Source organism: Poecilia reticulata, chromosome 10, assembly GCF_904066995.2.
Source record: "Poecilia reticulata chromosome 10, P_reticulata-male-v2, whole genome shotgun sequence".
In the NCBI taxonomy this organism is placed as follows: Eukaryota; Metazoa; Chordata; class Actinopteri; order Cyprinodontiformes; family Poeciliidae; genus Poecilia; species Poecilia reticulata.
The window spans coordinates 19,913,075-19,937,611 of NC_088839.1; the positions used below are offsets into that span (position 1 = coordinate 19,913,075).

General features: G+C 39.2%; 1 protein-coding gene across 4 annotated transcripts in view; it reads right to left on the reverse strand.

The window, feature by feature from the left end:
* The window catches only part of macrod1 (mono-ADP ribosylhydrolase 1), a 173,488-nt gene that overhangs the window by 54,928 nt on the left and 94,023 nt on the right, over nt 1–24,537 (reverse strand). The window lies entirely within an intron of this gene.

The window sequence follows — 24,537 nt, forward strand, 5'->3', positions numbered from 1 at the left end:
CACAGCAGGTCTAAACGCTCAATTCAGATTTTTCTCGCGTGGTCGTTTATACTCAATAAATTGGTTAACGACTCCAAAGCAACCTGCAAGCGCACAAAAAAAATCCCCGCAGATGTCGCACAGCAGCGAATTGTTCACAGAAGTTACAATGGACGTTGGCATCTATGGATCAATTTTAATGTTATTGAGAGCTGACAGCACTGCCACAAAAGCTAAACAAGATGAAAGAAGGTATAACTAATAGTGATGACCTTCTGTGGAGTATTAACTTATGTAGAGAAGTGGTGGGATTGTGATATAACACACTTCACTGACACGCACTTCTTTCACAGATATAATTTTCAGCCATTGTTTATGTCTGTATTGGCTGCATCTGGATTCTTCTGAGGCAGAATGTCTCGTATCGATGATGTAAGAGTTGGAAAAAATGTGACATGACCTTTCAGACTGCTTTAAAACAATCGTACGCATATTCAGATTTTTTCAGACATCCATGAAAAAGTCAGATATGGAGAAAATCAAAAATCCATAAACAGATGTGGGTTACATTTGCCTGCTGTGTGAACGTAGCCACAGTAGGTGTCTGGGTTTCTTTAGAAAGCTGTCCAAAGTTGGTCCTGGAGGACAGGTTTCATGCACGTTTTTGTTCATTCCTCAGTTCAACGCACATGGATCAAATGAAGGTTTCACTGGCAGGCCTCTGGAAAGCGCTTCACACTGCATTCAGGCATCCACACGCTGATGGTGGTAAGCTACAGCGTAGCATTACCTGTAGCTCTCTGACCAGAAGGCGAGGTGGGTAAAATGTCCTGCCCAAGGACAACAACAGAGATGGAGCTCGAACGGACAACCCATCCACTACAGAATGAACTTTAACCTCCTGAGCCACCGTAGCAGGAGGCTGGAGAACGACAAGTCAAACATGTTGCAGCTTTTCTCTCTCTCAACTCTTCAGCAGCCATCCGAGTGTTACTGTGAAGTGTCTGTTCAGCCTTAATCACCGACCAGTGAGGTCACGACATGTCACCTCTGCTGTGTTGTTAAATTGCAACACAGAGGTTAGTTCTGTAAACGGTTTGCATTGGATTGACTTTAAATTGCATCAAAAAGTTAACCAGCCATCCAGTGTTTTTTAATCATCCGCAGCATCTGCTCTGTGCCAAGATGTTAAAGACTCTGCTTTTGTGCTGAAAAAGATCTAAAGTCAGAGTGTGGTGTAAACAATTCGTAATTAGCCAAGAATAAAACACATCTGTCAGTAGCGGCGCTGTCACTGCATTGGGAAACTTGTCAGCTCTTGGTGAAAATAGTCCTGTAACACCCATCCATATGTCACAGCTCAGCATGTCGGCCCGCAGTGCTCGTCTCTGTCTGACTGTATACAGACCAGCTGTTACAGCGGTGTGCGAGTAGCTCCAGGCAGGGGTCTGATGTTATCTCAACGTTATTGTGTTAAGTTGGCATCTTGCATGCAGTGCCGAGCCGTGGTGTGCCTCGTCATGCTGTGCCGTGTCAAACTAAGGCTGCACAGTGAGCGAAGCACAGGAGCGGGGGCGTGACAGACGAGCTCTGAACACTGGCTACCCTCCTCAGGGTCCACCAAAACAAGCTCCGATGTGTGTGTGTGTGTGTGTACGTACGCGTGTGCGTGTGTGTGTGTGTGTGTGTGTGTGTGTGTGTGTGTGTGTGTGTGTGTGAAACACTGCATGTCGATGAGAGTGTGTAACTTCTCAGGCTGAGTTTTCTGTGTGTTTCTGTGTGTATTTGGACACGGCAACTTTGACGCAGCCCGACTGTGAAACAGAAAGTGTGATAAGAGGGAGAGAAGGAGAGATGAGGGGAAGCAGCAGATGTAAGAATATTCAGCTGGGAGGAAGAGGAAAATACACGAAAAGCAGAGACAAAAGTAAAATAAAAGGGAATTAAGCACACTTTTGTTTCTTTTTTCATTTGAAGTAACACACACACACAGTAGATAAACGTATTACTGAGCGATGGTTTATCAGAGTATACCAGCTCCAACTGGACATTATTCACTGGAATAATCTCATTAAAAAGCAAACAAAAACAGGCATGTTAAAGCTGCAGTATTTAACTTTTTTTTTTTAATAGTTTTTTTTGTTTTGTTTTTTTACATATTTGTTAAAACTATCACTGATTTGTGACAGTATATAAGATGAGACACAATCTGTAAAATTAATCAAGCTCCTGCTGTCAGCAACATAAACACACATCTTGGTCAGAAACAACCAATCAAGAGTCAGGAGGAGGGTCTTAGCTCCACCAATCATACATGCTGCTCACATCCTCCTGCTACGTTACAGCTAGTTCAACACAACAAAGTCTGCCAGGAATGCTCTGGTTTTAGCAAATCCATCAATGACAGAGGATAAACAGTTTTCCTGCAATAGTAATGTCGTTTAACCATCATTGAGCAGCGCATACACGAGGATTACTGATAGCACAAAGATCTTTCTCCTGGTTCTGATTGGTTGTTTCTGACTGGGAATAGTAGTTCTGGGTGGAGGAGGAGATTGATCCTTTCACAGATTATCAGTCTCACATTCTACTGTCAGGACATGGTGACAGTTTTAACTAATTTCCGTAAAAGTTATATACTGCAGCTTCTATGCAGATAAAGATTTGGATTTTAATTACATCTTTTAGATATGTGAGCATGAAGCAGTGATACTAAACTGGTCCCCAGGCAGATGCCAGTGCACAAACTCATCCAATTCGGCCCTTGAAGTATTAAGTTTTTCCTAGAATACGCACAATCTGATGAATGAGTCAGTTGTATCACCGCTCAGAGCAGAATTATGACTGCAGTGAATGAATTATGCTCTCAAACAGATAATATTCATGAGCAAGTTCTGGCCTCAACATGAACAAAGTTGGCCTTTATATGCTGATGCTTCAAATGCACGACACAATTCTTCTTTTACAGAAAAATCCTGCCATTATTCAACAAGTAGGAGCTGAAGAGGAGCCAAAAGCCTGAATTTTTCATAGATTTTTAAAATCAAGAACATTTTTATGTAATGAAGCTTAAACAAGACACAAGGTAAAGATGAACCAACCAAAAAAAATTCCTCTCACGCTAACGTGAGATACTAGAGAGCAAAAGAGACAAATAAATAGGGCAGAATTAAACCCTCATTTATTCAATAATAATATTTATAATCTACTAGTTTCACTCGCCTGCTTGGTAAAACAGTAGACAAAATAACATTTAGTGTACTTTAGTGTACAAAAGAAATATTTTTCTATACCAAAATTAACTGTTTCCAAATTAACATGTGTCTGATGCATTTACAACATTAACTTTTACATTGTAAACAAGGATCTGGTCCATGCAGAGAAGCTACAGAGACATCTAACATAAATCAAAGAATGTAAATTCAATTTCTTCTGAGGCCGGTTTAACCAAATGTTTTCTAAAAACGGCATTTGCTCGACTAAACCAGCCCTCAGCAGAGTTCTCTTGAGAAGACAGAAAATATGACACTGACTTTTATTAAAACATTGAGAAAATTTGGTTGAAAAGCTGTTTGGGTCGAACGACTGGGCTTGCCAAGCCTGATTTTAGTAAATTTTTTATTTTTCTGAGCTTTCTGGATTGGCTAAAATAAAATACGTCCATCTTATGTTTGGGGAAGATTAACCTAAAGCTCTAAAGCAAACAAAAATCTTTATTGTGTCCTGGCTTCTGTCAAAACAAATGCAGCTTTACTTCATGCGCTGCTGCCTTCAAACATAAACTTTGATGCCATTTTTGTTTTATTGTTCCCTCTTAAGTTGTGTTTGTATGGAGGACGTATTCTACCAGAATTCAAGAGAAGCCATTTTTATTTAAAGTCAAGACTGAAATCAACTGAGGGAATCTAAAACAGGAGAACCCTAAAAGAAGGCAGCGACGACACGCTGTGATCCTATTGGCCGGGACGGTTACCAGGCAGAGTTTCCACTTTGTTCCAAGACGCCGAGCAGACCTGAGGTAATGGTTTAACCTTTGCAGGGAGGTTTGAGTGGAAGAAAGAAGCAAATAGAAGGAGAGACATTTTGTGCAGAAAGGATTAAATCTGAGTGAAGAAAAATAGCTTTGAGGAAGAGCTGAGAATATTTGAGTGTGAAGACAATTTTAAGCGCGAACCGCGTTTGAGATTGAATATAAAAGGTTCTGCACTTAAATTGAAAATGTATCCAGAATGTTCAAAGGAAAATTTCCCCGTGTACCTCCAGTGTTTTTAATCATTTTTCATGGAAAATAAGAGCAAAGGAAACATGACAACACCGTCAGAGTGAAACGGATTCAATAAAACAGACAGGCTCATCAAAGGATGTTCGCCACACTGTCTGCTGTGAAAAATATTGGCCCTTGAGCAAATAGTGCTGATAACCCCTGTCATAAACTACTCATGCCTGCATGTTCACATAACCTGATTAATGCATTGTTTGTGCAGCTTGATGAATTGATCCGCTTAAATCAGGGCCACAGAGCTGACCTGAAATCAGATGTGCCACTTCCATGCTGAGGCGGCACAAGCTGAAATAACAACAGGATCCCACCGAGCCATGCAGGATCTACAACGCCTCACATCTAACAAACTTTTCTACCAATCCACAAGTCAAAATTATAGCAGGATCCATCTTCTAGGGCTCCAAGCAATCTATTTTTGGCAAAACACCAGGCAGACTTTATTGGTGGTGACAGTCGACAAAGAAGGCTTGTGTTCACTGAAGGCTTCGTCTTGAAGCAGACTGCTGGAAATGTCAGAAGACAAAGGATTTGGTTCTCCACTCTCTCTGGAGCGGCCCTACAGTCCATCACTACTGAGATACAGATTCATAAGAGAGAGAAGATCACTGACACCATCTGTGAAGATTCTCTGAACTAGACGCATCGAGTGACCCCTTTTATCTATTTTGTAATGTTACAGCCCAGATCTTCAGGGTGTTTTATTGTAATCTTATGTGATAGACTAATGAATAAAAAGCGTCTGCAAACATCAAGTATCGTCAGCTAGATTTATGACTGTACTGACTGGGCCGATTTAAGGCAAGAATAAAAGCTTAGCTATAACCCATTCCATTGTAACTCTGGCTGTATGTCGAATCTTGTTTTCCTGGTGAGAGCTGCTTCTGTTTATCCAACTCAGATCAACTCTAATCAACTTCCCTTCCCGCTGAAGAAAAACTGGGTACATTGACGACATACCCAGCTATCCGCTATAGCCAGTGGTAGTTTTCTGCCACACAGCAGCTTATGTATGGGGTAAAATGTTCTACTTTGGTCTTATTGGGCCAGATCTCATTCCACATATGCTTTGGTATCTTAAAGCTGTTTCAGAGAAGAGACAGGTCTCTAAAGCCGCTTGCACATCATCAAGTCTTCCTCTAACTGGTTACAGTTCAGTTTGGAGAGTCTCCATTAGCGTCTGTTTCTCACCATTGTGGGCGTGAAAGCAGGAGCTGTGGTTGGTTCTCCGATGATGATGTTAGCAGCGACATTCAGCAATGGAGAACATCGATTAACTCAACTAAACCCAAATATTTCATTTTGTCTTATAGAAATGTATTGCTGGTCCAAAACATAAAAACAGATCAGATGAGGCGAGTATTTTTTGCTACATTTACAAATCTGTCTATATCGTAGAAATCTTTTGGATTTAGGTAATGCAGCCAGGAGATGTAAACCAGTATCTATACAAGAAGTTTACTGATAAAAAAAAACAAAAAAAAAAACCCAAACAGAGTAAAATGCACATCATGCCAAAGTAACATCATGTAGTTCCATTATTTCCCACCGGTCACCTTTAAACTGTGGCTCCGACAGATTGTTGACCAGAGCCACAGTTTCTCACTTGTTCATTGAGCTTCTGTTCTTCATAGAGATGCGTTCCTTGCAGCGTTGCTAGATCACAGCGATTTAGCTGCAAACTTTGACGCATGTGCTCCTACAGCTCCTCAAGAGTAAACTCAAAATTATAAATGTTAAAACTCTTTAACTGCTCTTCCATACTGAGCAGCTCTCCGCCGGTCCACTGCGTTGGTTGAGACGCTGTTTGAGTTTGCAGTGACATAAATCACAGCGCAATCAATGAATGCAGACTGTTGTCAATCAAACTGCTTTGGCGCAGAAAACAGCTCGGTGTGGCTTGTAGTAACCCTGAAGTGAGGTGAAGGTGTTCAAAGCTTAAAGTGTTTTATAACCTAGCTCTGCTCTAAACTTCTCCATAGCGTTATCCATCATCTGCCTGCTGTAGTCCTTGGTTTTGATATTTGTTCTCAATGTTCTCTAACAAACCTCTGAGGACTTCAGAGAACAGCTGTACTTATAATAGACTCTGCCTTTCTATTAGATGATCTCTAAAAGCAATTAGGTACAATTAATTTATTTAGGGGCAATGAAGTAAAGGGGAGCAAAGATACTTATTCATAAGGCAACCAAACACCATTAACTTTGCTAGTCTATCACATAAAATCCCAATAAAACACTGAAGTTTGTAGTTTTTCTGTGACAAAATGTGGATGTGAACGTTATGAATACTTTATTGATATTGCAGAAAACTAAGTTCACTCACACATAAAACTCACAAAGGGGTCAAATATGAAAAAGTGTTCTCTAAAAGGGATGATAAATGGGAGGGCTGTGAGGCTAAATGGTGTGCTGCCCTCCTCACTGAGACAGCTGAATTCCTTCCCTTGTATCTGGGTTAGTTTTGCCAATACTGATATAAGGTGATTAGTTTTATCAACGAGATCTGGGCCAAGACTGCTCTCACCCATTAGACCTCCCTGCTTCCCTGAATTATGTGTGTCTGCTTCAGTTAAATCTTAGATAACTTTACCTCATAAGGTCCAGGTCTGTTCCAGCTTCTCTTTTTTTGCTTTACAAAGCAAATAATATCACATTTTGCCCCTACCTAGTGATCCATACTTTAAACTGCTCACATGCTTTTTACATTTTAAATACTCTCCTTTTAAGAATTACACCAGCCATTTTTGTATCTTACTGATTGTAGTGCTTACCAAACCTCTCAGTTTCTGGTACAGAAAAAAATATCACAACTTGAGGTCCCAACATCCAATTCAACAAAGCAAGAACTAACTTTTAGAGTAATTAATCATTGGAATAACAGCCACTACATGGGTACTATGTATTTATAATTGCAGCAAATTCAACCTAAGCTGATTTTGACTGATTTAATGCTACGCTGATTTGTGCTTGAGGAGATGCTGCATTGAGTGCTTACACCTCTTGGTCACTTTTAGGATGTTTAACAGGGAGTTTATGTATTTGTCTGTTTATTTTTATTTTGGAGCAACACATTTTGAATATATTTCATCTGCAATATATCAGAGTATTTACTTTTCTATAGAGGAATGGGCAATATGACAATAAAATATTAGTAATGACAGATTGTGAGGTCATCAGATTAAATGTAACATTAATCCCCAAAGGTCCTTTGATCTAAATATTCTATAATATTGTTACTTTAAAGCTGGTACAATGTAAATTGTGATTTTTCTGTCAACAAAATCATGTATTCTTGGCTTGTAATTTTTCCTTATTTTAATATTTTGACAGAAATCTTCCACATATGTTTAAAAATCTTGAAATAGTCCAGCCGGTTGACCTCTGACCTCCTGTGCACTGTACATTGATTACGTGATGTGATATAGGAGTACAACACGTTTAATACTGACAGGACTCTCTGGAGGCTGGCCGTCTTAAGTGGTTGCAATCAGCTCTGGTGGTTTGTGCTGCAGCCGTCTCTGTGGGATTGACAGCTTTCACCAGTTTCCTGTGTGAAGCAGCTATTAACAGTTCTCATTGGTGTGTCAATAATACCACTCAGGGTGTTTAGCTATAAACAAAAGGAAAAAAAATAAGCCCAAAACAAATGCCGAAACATCAAAATGATAACCTCAGAGTATCTTCTTAGGGGAAAGTATTTTAAGGTAGTGCTGAGCAGCTGAACTAAATCATTCCTGCAGTAAAAATCATCACGGCAGCCTCTCATGTGGCATAGGTGCATATTATAGCAGTGTTCGTGATGATTTTTTAATTCCTTCTACAAACTGCAGCCAGCACATCCTGTCCATTTAGCAGCAAATGAGGTCATTTTGACTCCGCAGCCGCCCTGTTTGCTCGTACATGAGTCACCCTGTGTGGATTTAGCTGAAAGTCTCTTTGAGGATCTTATGTTTAACTTGGACTGCTTCGAGTCAAACGAAGATGAGAAGAGTGGGGGTCGAATAAACGGTGCTCACTCAGTCTCTGAAAACAGCCTGAAATGTTTCACTACAGTTAATAAATACTAATTCATCCCATCAGCCTCTCCTCAACTCCCACCTCACTAATGCAGGAAAGCTATCGTCTGACTGCCTCCACCGAGGGCAGAGCGCGTTGGTTTATTTTACTGGCTGTGGCAACTTCTGCCTCTGTGGGAGCCGGTGTAATAGCCCAGCAGGAGTTCTGCATACCACTGGGTCGACTGAGACAGTGCTCTGTCACTTCGATGCAGCCGGAAATATGAAGGAAGAATTCATGAGTGAAGAGGGAGTGCAAATGAAAGATGCGTTTGATGTGAAGCTGCACCAGCGGCGCTCCCTCACCGCAGGAAAATATGCAGGTATATTAGTACTGAAGGTCGGCCTGCGACCGAGAGCATCGATATTATCTATCACGTTCCCAGAACTGTAACTATGAGGTCCATCTGCTCGTGCTGCAGAAAGCAACAATGGCTAAATTAAAATCCATTTCTCCTCATACAATATTTAGATGCCTAAACTGAACAGAAAATGGAAATATTTCAGCAGATTTGTTTTTGCAATGTCACACACAGCCGGAAATTAAACAAACAAACAAAAAAAATCACAACAATAAATCTGCAGACAGAATAATTAGCAAGATTGATCATCTTGGTAAAGCTGCATTTTTTTAGCTGGGAGACCAGAGGGATTCTGCCTGACATTGTGCATAGCAGGCCATTCTTGCAGTCTCCATACCAAAGGCATTCCTAAACATCCCCCCAGCTGAAGAATGGACTGAGGAAGGGGGTCGAGTAAACAGCAGCGACGTGTCAACAGGCCTGAAAAGTCCATGAATCCTGACCGGATCGAGCTTTTAGAGGACAGAACCTAAATCATCATCAGACTCCAAATGTGTCCATGACCTGACAGGGCAAAGATTTTCCTGAATGAAATACAGCAGAGGGTGAAATGTACTGAATCATCTGTGTATTTTAACCAGATGAGACCTTGGAAAATAAAGGTGTAATGGATTTATGACTTTCAGCTTAAACAAGAGAAGGACAGAGAAATCAGCTAGTGGTGAGAACTGACTCATTTTCAACAGGATCAGTCTTTTAATCAGTATGCTTTATCAAGCTCAACCAGATTACTGGAACAAGATTTTCTGGTGTGGATAATGTTACCAAACAATGTTAAAATCAAAAGAAGGACAGCAATGTAAGATGGAATTAAAAATCAGACTATATTCATTACAATATATGTGGTCTGGCTGCAAAAACGAAAGAAAGAGCAAGACTTTCATCAAATAATAGGAAGACTGAACAGGATGCAATAGAGTCACCATGATTTATCCTTTTAAGATCTCAATTTATGCTTATTATGCTGTATTTGGAGAGTTACTGTAAGGTTTTATATCTAGAATATGATAAGGCAACCATTTAGATACTAGTTGTGTTAATTCCCAATATGCTAAAGCTCTTTTAAATCATCAACTCTGAAGTCAAAATAATAGAAAATCTCTGATTTCAAAGCAACTGCTCTCCCACACAGGAAGGGACGTCCCCGCTGCACTTAATATAAAATATTAAAGATCGCTGACAACACAAAGCTTTGAAAAAATATTTTCATTTGCTACTTTTATAGCTACTTATAGCTCTTGAAAATAAATAAATTTCTGCAGCTCAAGGTTTTTGAAAACTGAAAATCGGAAATTGGCCACTAAAATAAACTCTAAAGTTGCATCTCTAGTTTTTGCTTGAACAGATTTCAGGTCATCTGAACAGCAGCGGAATGACTTTGATACATTTTGTGAAGATATTTAGAGAAAAATGAACTATGACTTCTTAGGAATCTGACTTTTTATGGAAGCAAATGACTGAAGAGCAACTAAGTGCAAACTACTGCATAGCATTAACCTTTGTCTGTCTTAAAATGAGCTTTGAAAGAGGCATTTCTGCTTGCCAAAAGGAGAACATATTGTTCTCTAACCCTTTATTCACAGCCTCTGAAAGATTTCAGAGATGCATGTTATTCTTTTTCAAGGTTGACATAATAATTACAAAATTTAGATGCTTGAACTTCTGCTGTTGCACTCACCTTTCGAAGAACAAAACCGTTGGAGAGCTGCGTGTCTGATCATATATTCTCTACCAGTGGATTTCATCATCCTCATCTTTTATAACAAGACAAACAAGCAGACGCAGTCATGAATTCATAACAACTATGTGAAACTATAGCTTGACGTTGGAAATATTTGAAAATGGGTCTAATGGGAAGTGACAGCAGTGTCGATGGCAGATGTAACAGTCCGGTGGCTTTGCACATGCAGCTTTAGGCACCAATTTGCAACATGCTGAGAGAAGAAATTAGGTTGTATTTCACCAATGCTGAAACACACACACATATTAATGCCCCGTCACACTAGGAGGGCTTAACACCAATAACTACCCCGCCTCGCAGAATTATTCATACCCCTTTAACTGTTTCACACCAACAATCACGAACTGCTGTGTATTTTACAGGAAGCTTACTGAAGACAAAATGTAAATATTTCTGATTAGGTCGGTACTAGAATAATTTTTTTTGTATTGTAACTCCAAGCTGCAAATTGAATACTGACAAAAGCACTTATGATGTCTTTGTTCTGAAAATATGAGTTTAGAACTGGTTTCACAATTGATAAAGTTTCGGCTTGCACCTCTTCGGTCAATTTGTATTAATGTTTTATGACAGATGTTTATTTATTACAAATGACCAAAACAAAAATAAAATTGCATAAAATGTAGCCAAGGAATCTTCATAAATAATCACATTAGTAGACAGAATCTATATTGCGTAAACTTAAGGTTTCCACCATCTTGTCGACGAGGTAACTATTATGCATTTCCCCATGTAAGGAAGAGTAGCCAGAAGAAAAGTCATTAATGTGACAAAGTTAAGCTGTCTTGTTATCACTTAACCAGAAACTCATGGCTGAGACATAAGAAAGAAAGGGCTGCTGCCATGTTTTCCTGTAATGGAGGAATTGGGTTAAGCAAAACATGTCCTCCTTGTGGTTCACACTGTCGAGAATACAAGATATCGCCATCGCAGTAACAGGGCGTGAATTTTCAAATATATTCCAAGTGTTGTGAACTTACATTTTTCATTCTAATGTAATATTTATCCAGTTGGATACAGTCTCCAAAATGCTAGGGGCAACAGGGTGATGAAAGTACAGATAAGAGAGAAAAGTGAAAAAAGTAACATTCACTATAACTGCTGTTGTGCCTGCAATGTTTATCATAATGATCATAATCACCACCGCTAGGTTTTCTATTCAACTGATATTGATTGAGATGTCCAAAAAAACTCTTTGTTCATGTTCACTCTTGCAAATTTCAGTCAAGTCTGTGTTGTTCTTGATCTTAAAACTTAAACTTGCACCATCTCTTTTTGATTGTGCTTTGGACACTAAAACATTTTAGTGTTTCTGAATATCTCTTAATGTCTTGCACTGTGCTCTAGGGGGGAAGACGCAGCCAAACCTGCGCATGTTGGTGGTTGTTTTGTAAACTGTTTTCTTTACAGTGTAATGACTGATTTCAAATTGTTAGAGATCTCCATAAATCCTTACCAGACTCATACGCTGCAACAATCTTCTTTTGTAAGGCTTCAGATAGCTAATCTGTGTTCACTCTCACTTCAACAGTCTGGACCAAACCAGGTTAGATAACGAGGGCAAGCCTCCTTCAAAATGCTAAGAATCTGTATAGATTAAATTATTCAATATTAAAATTTATATAAAATATTCATACATCCAAGCATGTTAAAATTTCTCTCATACAATGTCCTCATTTTTCCACAACTGTACTTTAAAGCAATGTTAAATGTTACAAAAACAGGAAATTGTGACACCGAAGCTGTACACGATGCATTTAAATTTATTCCTGCAATATCCATGTATCTGTGATCTTTCCTCTAAACGACTTTCTCTAATATCGCCTTAATTAAAGCAGCAGGAGAGGCGAAGCCCACAGAAACCCCACCGCAGTGTCAAAGGACACTTGTTGTTCATACTCCACTGACCTCGTCACATGCAAATGGGCCACCTAAACAACCAACAATCAGCCGTAATTGGCAACAACTAATGCCACCAACAGACCTCAACAGAATAAATTAGTCATGAATTTTAATTTATATTACAAGACAGTGAAAGAAAATCTTTTAAGAAGTGTCAAACTGATTTCCATATTAAAAGAACAGCATTCATTATTTATCCTTCATTACCACTGAAAATATCACATCAATGTTCCTGGCCGCTGAAGCGCAGTGTTCCAGGAAAAGGAGAGATTGGAGGAGACAAACAACAACAAAACAAAGGGTGAGACAGACACACAGCTGGAGAAAGAGAAATGAGTTTGGGAGCGGATCAAGTGGAAAAAAGGGAGCAAGCGAAGAGAGAGGATGAAAACTGGAAAGAGGTGAATTTTGAGCACATTAAAAAGATGTGATGCATAGATGGACGCGGGAAAAAGGTGAAAATTATTAGTGTTTTGGCTTCTTTAGAGCAGTGAACAGCCAACAAACAGACGGCTGATCAGTTTAGGTGTTATCTCTCGCAGATGCTGGACTGAGGAGGACGGGAGGCAGGGGGGCTGTGAGGTGATAATTGGCGATATGTTTACCTGGCTGGTGCATTCAGCCCTCAACCCAACGCCAACTAAACACACGAGAGCAGGCACAAGATTTGGGCTTTGATACATTATTCCACATACCCTGGTGCAAAAAAAATAAATAAAAATACTACCTTTAAACCTTCTTCTGTAAATTTCATGCCGGCTACGCACTAAAAAAACCTGAAATCACGTGTTTACATTTCAGGATGAAAAATGTAATTCTCCAAACCTGCAGGGAGTGCAGCCAATTTTAAAAACAGAAGCTCTGAAATGTTGCGCTCACAACTTGCTCCAATAATCGTATGGGAGTATATTCTGACAATAAAATCATGACACTTAAAGCTGCAGTAGGTAACTTTTATAAAAACTGTAATTATGTTTGGACACTTCACAGATAATCAGTGAAAAAAAAAAATCACGCTCCTCTGCCTACTTTGTGTGGTCCCGGTCAGAACCAACTAATCAGATCCAGGAGGAGGGTCTTAGCGCCATCAGCTTGTGTATGCGCTGATCACACCCACTCCTTTGCACACTACTCACAAACTATTGTTATGTAAATAATACATAAAACCAAACAAAACATTTTAAGTGTACTTTTTCCTTACTATACCTGTATTTTTTTCCTTTTTCTGAGCAAGCATTTACCCTACAAAAGTTAATTAAGTTCAAGTTAAATGTCACTAAATAATTAGATTTTAACATCTTAATAATGCAGCCAGAGGGAATTTTTTCTTTTTCTGAATTGTCAGTTAATTGGGTTGTATCTCTTTTTAAAAATATTTTCTTTAAATATAATAGCCGATTTTTGAGACTATGTTGTTCACTCCTAGTCTTGGAGTTTTCACACCTGAAAGTCCGTAGACTTGGTTCGCTTGGAGACAAAAGTTGCAACATTTCTTACATTTTCATTTGGTTGGATTTGCCTTCACACTGCACTCTGTTAGATGAATCCATCAGTTGAGAAACCTGTTCACCTCCTCACCTGCAGGGGCGCTGCACAAAGAACTAACAAAGGAAACAACACAAAAAACTCGGAAGACGATAACTGTCTTCTTTATGAAATGTAAACAAAAATGGAGTAGCGTCAAATTTTAGCAGTTGTAGGATTTATTTTATGTCTTTAGTCAAAAACCACAAGTCATTTTTCCCACTAGTGCTGGACTCGCATGTTTGTTTTTGTTGTATTTACCCAGAATTCCCTGGTTCATAGTTCATTTCCTGTCATTGAAGAGATCTCTAGTTTTCTTGGTATTCACATATCCATTTGAACTGCACCAGAGTTCACTTCAACCAAACCGAGACCGAGGGTTTAATGTGAACCAGACTTTGTTTTTTGGTCTGCATCAGAGTTAAATTATACATTCACACCTTTCCAAATGAACCGGACTTTCTAGGCAAATGAACTATAGTTCGATTGAAAGGATGGTGTGAATGGACACTTTGAGAGAGTTCTGATCAGACCAAATGAAGTTCACACTTTGCCTATAACACTTAGAAAAATTGACGAAATAGCTTTAAGGTAGTAGTATGAGCCTTTTACTGGTTACTGTTTAAATCAAGTCATATCTCTGATAGCAATAAAATAGATTTTTTGCACCTTTCAAAAGATATCTGAAATACCTAACACGCAGCAATAAGATCCCATGGCTTATTAATTAACACCAAATACCACAGTATATCTGAGGAAGGCTTAACAACATTGGTATATTACTCAGTCCTAACAACACACAAGGCAATTATTGTACTGCCAAGACGAGTTTTGCCTCCTCCCAAACAACACACAGACACGCACACAAACAGGTAGATTGACACAAGAGTAAAACCAATCCTAATGCCTGTCCTGTGGAATAATAACACAGCTGCCCTTGCCAGCTGACCTCTTATAGGCCAAACAGCCTGTCTATCAAACTAATGGGGTGGAACGCTGGCATATTGCTTCCCTACAATCCCTCGGCAAAGCCGGGACACTCATTTACTTCAGTCAGCTTGTTGCCAAGGCAACATTTAGGATGGGTCTGTTGTTGGATGGACGCACAAACATGCAGACACACACACACCTTCATATATGCACACGTGAACTCCTGCATACATTGTCACAGAAACATATCGCAATCTGATAAATGGAAATAAATGTGTAGCACATGCGAAGCCAATAACGTGACCCATTACAATCAGCGGTGAAACAAACAAATTTATGTATGACGCCAGGAGACAGGCAGCTCTGCCTGCATGTGGAAGGCACACAAAGTACCCCTTTGCCACTTTTCTCATCTCCACACCCCAAAACCAATCTACCACTCTCTCCCTTCATTCACAATACATGCTCTTTTGTTCATTTGTTCTAAAAAGCGAGCAGACAAGCCTATTCTCTGCTCGTATTTGTCTCCGAATACAGATGAAGAGAAAGCAGAGAAAGAGTGAGCTGCAGACACATGGGACCACAGCCGAGGGACTTTCAGCACATGGTATCAAGCCCCATCCTCGCTCCTGAGGATTGATTATAGATGTCAGCTCACACAAATTCAGTCGAGCTTTTCAGCTCTGCAAGAAAATCCTGAGAGAAAAGATTCAGGCTCCCCCCCCCCTTTGCCAACAAATTAGAAAATGCAGAAGCTGAATTTTAATCGAGAACCTGCTCATCTATTGTAGGCAGTGCCTAAATGTCTTGAAAGATCCAAATCAGTGAAATGCCAGCAGTGTCTGCATGACGGCTTCACTACCAGCTAAAACATGCCTCTTTAATGGGGCGGTATTATGTATTTTTCAGGCACATGGTGCCATTTTATAACATAATCAAGTAACTATGTTACCTTCAATTGTTATGAAAATGCTGTATAGATCAAACATAACTTAAAAGAAATTTGACTTCGCAATTCAACGGCTTGAAATTGGCCTCTGTCTCTTTAAGAAGCTTTTATTCTGTCTGATACCTGGCTTCATCATAACAATGCTCTTTATTATGCCGTTTTCAGCCATTTTGAATGTTTCACTGAGAAGTAGTTTGTATGATAAACTCAGCAGACTCACAGTTTCACTGGATTTTTGTTAATTGCTGAACTAATTGCTGAGCCGGATGTCTTAAGATAATTTTGATGTTAGGAAAATCCCATTGGCTTTTATACCAATGATTGAAGTGCATGAGATCGACTCCAGTTACTGTTTTACACAGGGAATATCATTGCACATAAAATTTGACTGTATTGAAGAATTGGTTGCAGAAGAAGAATGCATGGAGGAACTACAAATAGCTACAAAGTTTGACCTTAAAAGTTTTATTTTTTCTTGTTTTTAGAAGCATATTTAACATTTCTGCTTATATTCATATTATTACATTTAAGGCCTTCCTGATATTTCTGTTTCCTAAGCATCACTTGAGTTGCAAAAATTAGGATCTGCACAGCCGACCCAAACACACACAAAAAACAGCCGGTTCTGATAGCAACTGTACATCTCCTCTGGTGAGATGTCTTTCATGAGAACAGAAATGATAGAATAGGAATATCCTTTACTGTCTCTCAGTGAGGTAATTCAGGAGCACCAGCAGCAAAGAGAAAATGGAAGCCTGCACAGAGGTAAAAATAAAAATAAAACTGTAAGGAAGAGCAAATTTCCAGGATAAAGAAGACTGTGCAGGTTCTCAAATGGCAAATTCAAAGAATATGAACTGAGTATGATAATTTTATAGATTTTCTAAGTGATAAAATGTATCTGAACTGCAGGTATAAACTGGTAGCTAATAGTTTTGCCATTGTGCCACGCTTTTCCATTTCCAGATGATGGTTTTAACAGAGCGCTGTAAAATATTTAAAGTTTGGGATGTGATCTAACAAAATTTAAACCTGACCTGTCTGCTGTGTTTGTTGGTCTCCATGATGCTGCTTCTTCACTAATGTTCTCACAGAACAGCTCGTTTTCCACTGTGGACTCGTTATGAGACACTGGAAAGTAACTGACTGTACTGGATTTAAATATATCAGAGTAACAGGAATTAAATACATCACAAGTCCATCCAAGAATTTCTTTTACAAGGTAGATGTGGTCAAGAAGTAAATTTTCTGGCTGTAAATGTGAAAAATCAAGGCACTGCATATCATTAAAATGTCCCATAAAGAATCAAAATGTTTTCTTTTCCTCTGTTCTGTAACATTTAGAATCAGGTGTCACATATTCAGAATGAAACTTCTAGTGAAATCCAACACCAGTCAAGCAACTTTGAGTCTGGATCATAAATGCACCAAATGAACAAAGGCTGGCTGTAATGGGAGGTTAATGGGAGCCATGTTGCTGCTCACAGAGGTCAGGAGACAATCCCTCCAGAGATAAGAAGGGGCACAAAAACCACAGCTGTCAAGGCAAAGCTCAAATGATGCTGCAGAAGTCAGCGTTAGCCAAATCATGTGGGTCTTAGTGTTCCTTTGTTGCAAAGAGTAATCTTCTTCCACAGCCCACAGCAAGGAAGCACTGCTCATGGAGCAGTTCATATTGCCGATGTGTAATAAAGGGACTTTGGGAGATGCAAGGAATTCACAAGCCCAACGCAGTGGATCAGTAACAGGCTGCTGCTCCTCTTATCCACTATACTTTAAGTACTGTGCAATAAAAATAGTGCAACACGAGGTATTGCTTTGTCCTGTCAGTAGCGTTCATCCAGTCATAAGCTTTTATAGCTAAACAAAGGATTCAGGAAATTATTAGGTGGCAAGGAATAAGCAGACAGGGTTAAGCCTGTCACGAATTATGTGAGCATGAATAGTCTCAGAAATAATGGTGATCAACGACTCGGCTGACTTCCTGTTCTCACCTTGTGCCAATATCAATTTTACATTAGCATTATTAGCAGCTATTGCTGCTTAACCACCGTCCTGCCTTATTCAGATTATTAGGCTTTCCCTCATCCTGTCGTAAAATCAAACTGTGCAAATTGGCTTTGTAACCTTCTATGATGTGAAGGGAAGATGCTCCAACCTGAAAGCAGCTGGACGGTTCTTAGTGGTATGAAATATACTAAAGGTGTCCTAAATAAAGAGGAAGAAAGGGAAACAAACAACATGGTCAATGTTGTAGAAGAGAAAACCTTTCTGTTTGAGATGTAAAAAAAAAATGGAGAGAAAATATTTGTGTGCACCAGAATATTGTAGCAAGTTAGTGTATTAGATTGTTAGATTGGTGGAAACATGTTGTCCACCCAGTGTTTGTCTTTTAAATGAAAGCATTTGCATGCATTAATCTAGCTGATCTAGAGCATCATGGGAATCTAATTACGGCTTAGGACATTTGGAAATATAAACATGGTATAAAAGGCTGCTGATTTAAGCAGTTTTATATTTTTGAACTCCATAGGGGAATTTCTTGCTATCTAAGCCATAATAATCAGGGATTGCCAAATGATTTTCTGTGTTTACCAACAGGAGTAATAATTTATTGAGTCTGTCTGGTGCTAAGCGAGGATTGCACAGTGGATTTTCAGAGATAATAAGGTAAAAATATGTTTCTCTGTGATGCTCTTTTCTCTTTATCACAAGAGTTTTCTACACCCAAATCTTAACCTTGTAGGTCTGGGAACCGAGATTCCTATGGGAAAAGGTTGAAGTTGTGTCTTTGAGCCATTTCTGTGTTTATTTGTCCGTTTATTTTAGATTATTTCCCACGGAGATACTCTATGATGACCAATTTTCAAATGTAAAATAGAGGTCATTTGATTCATTATGTCTTTGTTTTCCAAATAGTTAAAGACGCCATGCACAAGATCTTAGGATACTGGTGATGAACTCATGTCTGCCTGGCTCCTCATACAGCTTCGTTTCTCACAGTTACAGTAATTTTAAACCTCTTAAAATTTTGACTTAAGCTATTGGGTCAAAATCTGAGGAAGTACATATTTTCTTTTAAGTAATTCATAAGAATAAAACAAACATCTGCTTTTACTTGAATGGCATGTCCAAACATATTTCCTAATGTGAAGAAAGGCTCCATGAAATGAGTCTCTATGTTATAGAAATGTTTAAAAAGTTCTGCATTACTAATTTTAAAGTTCCAAGACACTCAGAAAACTTAAAATAAATCAAATAATTTGATAAATATTTGAGAAACAAGTAGATGGGCCACTAAGTGGAGCACAAGTTTTCTCCACACTAAAAAAGATTCAGATTAAGGGATGGATTTTAAAAAATTTTTTATTATTATTATGACGCCAGAATGAAAGATTAATTTATCTTTGGTCTTTTATGAAGAGGTGCCAACATTTGTAGAGTGTGCTGTGATAGAGTGAATGGATCAATAAAGTAATTTAGAAGATGAACAGCACCACTAAGTCTTACTACTAAGGCTTAAAAGCTGAGGTAAAATGAATGTAAAAGTTTTAATTATCTCTAAGGTAATGACTACAATAGTTATCTTCTCAAACATTGTTTCCATGTCCTTTGATTCATGGTTAGTGTTAAATCTGAGTAGAAACCCCCAGAAAGCTGTAAAATGTGCAATTTGTTGCTTCGGGGTAAAAATCAGTGATACCCTGGGGGTAAACTGTACTGTCATCTTTTATGACTGCACTACAGATGAAAGGAGGCACTGCTGCTTCCAACCTTTGGAGATTATCTACCTTGTTTTGAAATAAACAAACAGGTCTGGCTTCTCATCCTAACAAAGTGCTTCAGTCTGACAAAATGTGGGGCCAAAATACTGAGAAAAACACAAACCAAAGGTAAACTCTGACATATATGATCAAAACGTCACCCATGTTCTGGGGATTTTTGCTAAATTTATTTAAAATCAAAACATTGATGATTCAAAATTAATAAGAGATGTGTGGGGAGTGAAATAAAAGCAGAATGAGGGGCAAAACATTTAGACCATCAATCATGTGTCGTCACAGATGCCGCCATCTGAACTGTGTGCTGATTAGCCAGATGGTTTCTGTCCTCTTTAGCCCAAAGGATTCAGTGTCCATGATTTCAAAATGTTAAATTCATCCGAGCATAACGTTGTCTTTCCCTCGGTTTCAGTCCGCCTCAGATAAACCCTGAGAACGCCTCTTCATTCTTTTCTTAACGGTTTTTAAGTTGCGTTTATGCCTACCGTTACAAACTGTGTTCCTGAACCCATACAATGGCTTTCCCTTTTCAATATCTCTGTTATGAAAGCAAAGCCTCACAGGGGCCTGAGGATCACGGCCATGTGATATTAGTTTTTAAGCCTGTCCATTCCAGAAAGTTTATTTCTTCCAGGATTACGGGAGACTTTCTATGTATCAAAAGTTGGAAACTAGTAAAATGTGCAGCATTTAAAAGAAATGTAAATGTTTGTCCTTCACTGTAAGTGAAGCAAGGCAGGAGCCATAAGGTCAGAGGTCAGAGGAAATTTGCTGTTGCTTTTTTAAACATTGTAAAATGTTAACTTTACTTTTAGTAATAAAATTATGAAAAACATTTTAAAATTGGGTCTGTCTCTTTAAGAAGCTCCTTCTCTTCAGCACCTAATTAGAACAATGCCCCTCCATGATGCCATTTATAACCATTGCACTGAGGAGTAGTTTGTACAATAAGCTGATAACCAGGCGCGGAGATGTGGGAGAAAGGTGCTGTGCTGGTAAAATTTAAAGATGACGTCAAACCTAAATCTATCAGGCGTATCAATATGTCTTGTTTCTATAATTGTTAACAATTCTTAATGTCTCAAACCATCTTCACCTCAAAAAGCATATTTATTGTGAGATGCTTCATCAAGATCATAACTTCCATCATTAATCATTGAAAGATTTGTGCAACTTTAAAAGCATAAATCAGTGAAATAAATAAATACTCATGCTGATTTAGACTACTTTGGCTTAAATAGTGCACCACACACAGTCTTTTTAGACTATAAGTTGTTTATTAAGGTCTTGAATAATTCTGAAGAGCATCTGTGAACTTCAGCTGCTTTTTAATTGAGGCATTTATTTTCAATCCAGTCCTCTCAGGGCTGCATGTTTCAGGAAAACATGTAACTGTGGTATGACTGACAAACATCCATCCATCCATCCATCCATCCATTTTCTTTCACCCTTGTCCCTCAGTGGGGTCGGGAGGGTTGCTGGTACCTATCTCCAGCTAACGTTTCGGGCGAGAGGCAGGGTACACCTTGGACAGGTTGCCAGTCTGTCGCAGGGCAACACAGAGACACACAGGACAAACAACCATGCACACACACTCACACCTAGGGGCAATTTGGAGAGGCCAATTAACCTGACAGTCATGTTTTTGGACCGTGGGAGGAAACCGGAGTACCGGAGAAAACCCACACATGCACAGGGAGAACATGTAAACTCCATGCAGAAAGACCCCAGGCAGGGAATCGAACCCAGAACCTTCTTGCTGCAAGGCAACAGCTCTACCAACTGCGCCACTGTGTAGCCTGACAAACAGCGCAATGACAAAATTGATTGTGATGTGACTCACATTTCTAGCGTTCCATTCTCTTCCACCGTCACATCGTCTGTGCCACTGTGCAGCACAAATTTACATTTTATTGCCACGGTCCAAGTCCTTCTATATGTCTATTTTCAGGTGGTTTGTTTGCTCACTTCAAAATCACAACCATCCCAGTGCAGGAATGAACCTGAATCAAAAGGCATCAAAGTGCTTATTTGGCTTAGCAAAGAGCAGAATTTTAAATTACATCCACCCAATCTGGACGCCGGTGTCCTCATTACATCTTCAGTGTTTTTATTGTTTTGAGGACATGTAAAAAATACTTTTTCTCAGGGAGTTACAAGTGTGTCCAGTGGACTACATGCACCTGAGCACTCAACACAAAGAGTATGAACTTATTATAAAGCCTTATTTAATAATGTCGCATGGTGTGGTTGGTATGGCTTATTGTTATTGTTGGTATGGCCTGAATAGAAACACAATGTTTCAGATATCTCCATTGTGAAGAACAATATTTTGAGTCTTCATGTTTCTTCTTTGGTGCAAGGCTGGCATGGCTATGTAATTACACTAATGCAACTTTTTTTTTATCAACGGCAGCCGATGTATTAGCTTGAATCTGTTTGTAATTATGGTGTTTGCAATTAATAAAAAAGTGCAGAAATATTCAATTTCAGATTCTTGTTCTGCTAAATTGTCCAGTATATGTGGAAAACACTCAGTTTATGAACAGAAGGTTGTTTAAAATGGGGGTATGATGTATTTTCCAGGCATATAGTGAGATTTTATACCACAATCAAGTAACTTCAATTGTTATAAAAAGGTTTTACATATCAAAAACAATCAAGCAAGCCGGTTTTGATCCCTTTATATTGGTCTCTGTCTCTTTAAGAAGCTTCTACTCTTTCTGATACTCCCCCTTCTGCCTTCAGTGTTAATTGCTGCTGCTGCTAGTCTGGAGGAGCTGAGTGGGGAAGTTCATGGAGGGATATCATGTGATGAGGAAGTGCAGCTGGAAACTGCAGCAACACTCCAGGTATATTTATGAGGAGGAAATGACATAACACAATAGGTCAATTTTGCATAATATCCTACAAATGAAATGATAAAAAAAACACGTCTATTTAAATGGTAGCCAGTGTCCAAATAAAAACGTCAAAAAGAGAATAAAGAGAATAAAAAGCTGTATTAGTACTGCCTGGGAACATATAAAAATGCCTGCAAAATGTGAACACTCTGATTCTAAAGCTGCAAATATAAAATGCTGATTGAACAATATAATTTCAAAGTCTTGCAGTCTAATTACCCAGTCCTCTTCTGGTTTCTATTTATAAAAATTTATCAAATCAATAAAACATTGACAAATGCTGAAATAAATGAACAGCTGCATGACACGGACATTAAAGCGGGGTCGTTTCCTGCTTGTTGTTGATGCGCCGCCGCCGCTGGAGCACAACGCTCCTCTGCATTGACGAGTGGAAACAATGTCGGCAGGTGTGCATTTGATCAAACTGAATGACATTTACCCAGGTACCCTTGAGACTGAGTAAGCACTGTAAAGACCTTTTGTTGCCTCACCTCTGACTAAAAAAAAAAACAATCTCAAAAGCTGAGTGAATGAGAGCTGTGCAACTCAGCGTACAGTGGGAATGGCGACGTATTCCAGATGATGTTTGTGTGTTTTTCCCCACTGGGCTCGGCTCGTACATCTGTCTGTCCCCAGCGACCGACTCCAAAACACTATTGGACCTTTTGTTGCTTTTGTCTGTCTTTTTCTTTTTGTTCTAAGCATCATTTGCCTCCTATTTCTTTTGTTTTTTTCCATTCTTCACTCATCTCTACCCTCACCTCTCTCTAATTAACACCTACTGCAGGCTCTATCTGCCATGGTAAACCCCCAGGGACGGAGCTGGAAAAGGAGACGGTGAGAAGGAAACAAATACAATGAGACTTCAGAGAAATCAACACAGAAAGTGAGAAATGGGAAGCAATCGGATTCAGAATGGGGCTGCTGGGTATGAGATGTGGTTCAAAAGTATAAACTAAACCAGTTTACCGTGCAGTGAAAAAGTACTTGCGCCTTTAAAGATGTCTTATTTTCTTTCTTTTTTTTTTAACCTTATTTAAAATCAAATAAATTATTGCATCAAAGACAACCATAATTCATACAAAGTGCCGTTTTCAAACGATTATTTCATGTATTAAGGGAATAAATAAATGAAGTCAAGTCTCAAGTCCTTTGCTGCGAGACACAGCCATGTCTCGAGTCTCGAGTCTTTTTGAAACCAGGTTTCAGAGAGAAACTTTTTGGGAACACCCACCATGAAGGCGTGAAGTACTCCACAAGCGCAGAAAACACGGCTGCAGGGTTTATTTTACGTATGCACGGGCCGATAACAAAAATGCAGATGACGTCTATCAAAATAACCTGGGCTTCCATTACACCTGAGCAGAACCAGAGGTTCCATGTTAGGCTGCACTGATGCAGTAACTCATGTAGAAGGAGCCCCAAAACAAGCAGTGAGTCAATAGAAACACTCAGAAATCTGACATTTCTAATGTTGCTCCAATCGAAACAATTCTGTAAAGAGGAGTGGGTCAAAATTCATCTAAGATGATGGTAAAGACAGATTGTAATGAGGATGAGACAACCAGTTATTTGGTTTAGGTAGAATTACTTTTTCACTTAAACTTAGATTAATCTGACAGCTGACACATAAAATAAATGTTTGAAAACAGATTTTTGTTTTTATTAGGGTTATCTTTGTCCGATACTAAAATTTGGCCAATGATCTGAAATATCTGTGTAAAAAACCAAACAAAACAAAACAGTAAGAGGTCAGCACTGTATATTAACCTTAATGCAGCAGTCAGATTAATACACATAATCAACTGCTATCCATAAACCATCTGTCTCTGCAAATCCAAAAGAGACCAGGGGACGACATCAAACGCTGCCGGACATCTCGAGGTACTTCACTGCTCGCATGCGTGACGTGATGGGAGGTGAGTGGGCTGCCCCTTCTGATGCATCGAGCTGGTTGTTAAGGAGTCAGGGTGGAGCCGTAGTGTGCATGAAGACACTGAGGACTTCAATGGATCATTTTTAGCCAAGCAAAGCCACTGTTATATGCTGATAAATGAACACAGAGAGGCAGGCACGCTGGTGTGTCCTAAATAGTTCACCACGGCGGCCGGGAACACACGCAGGGACA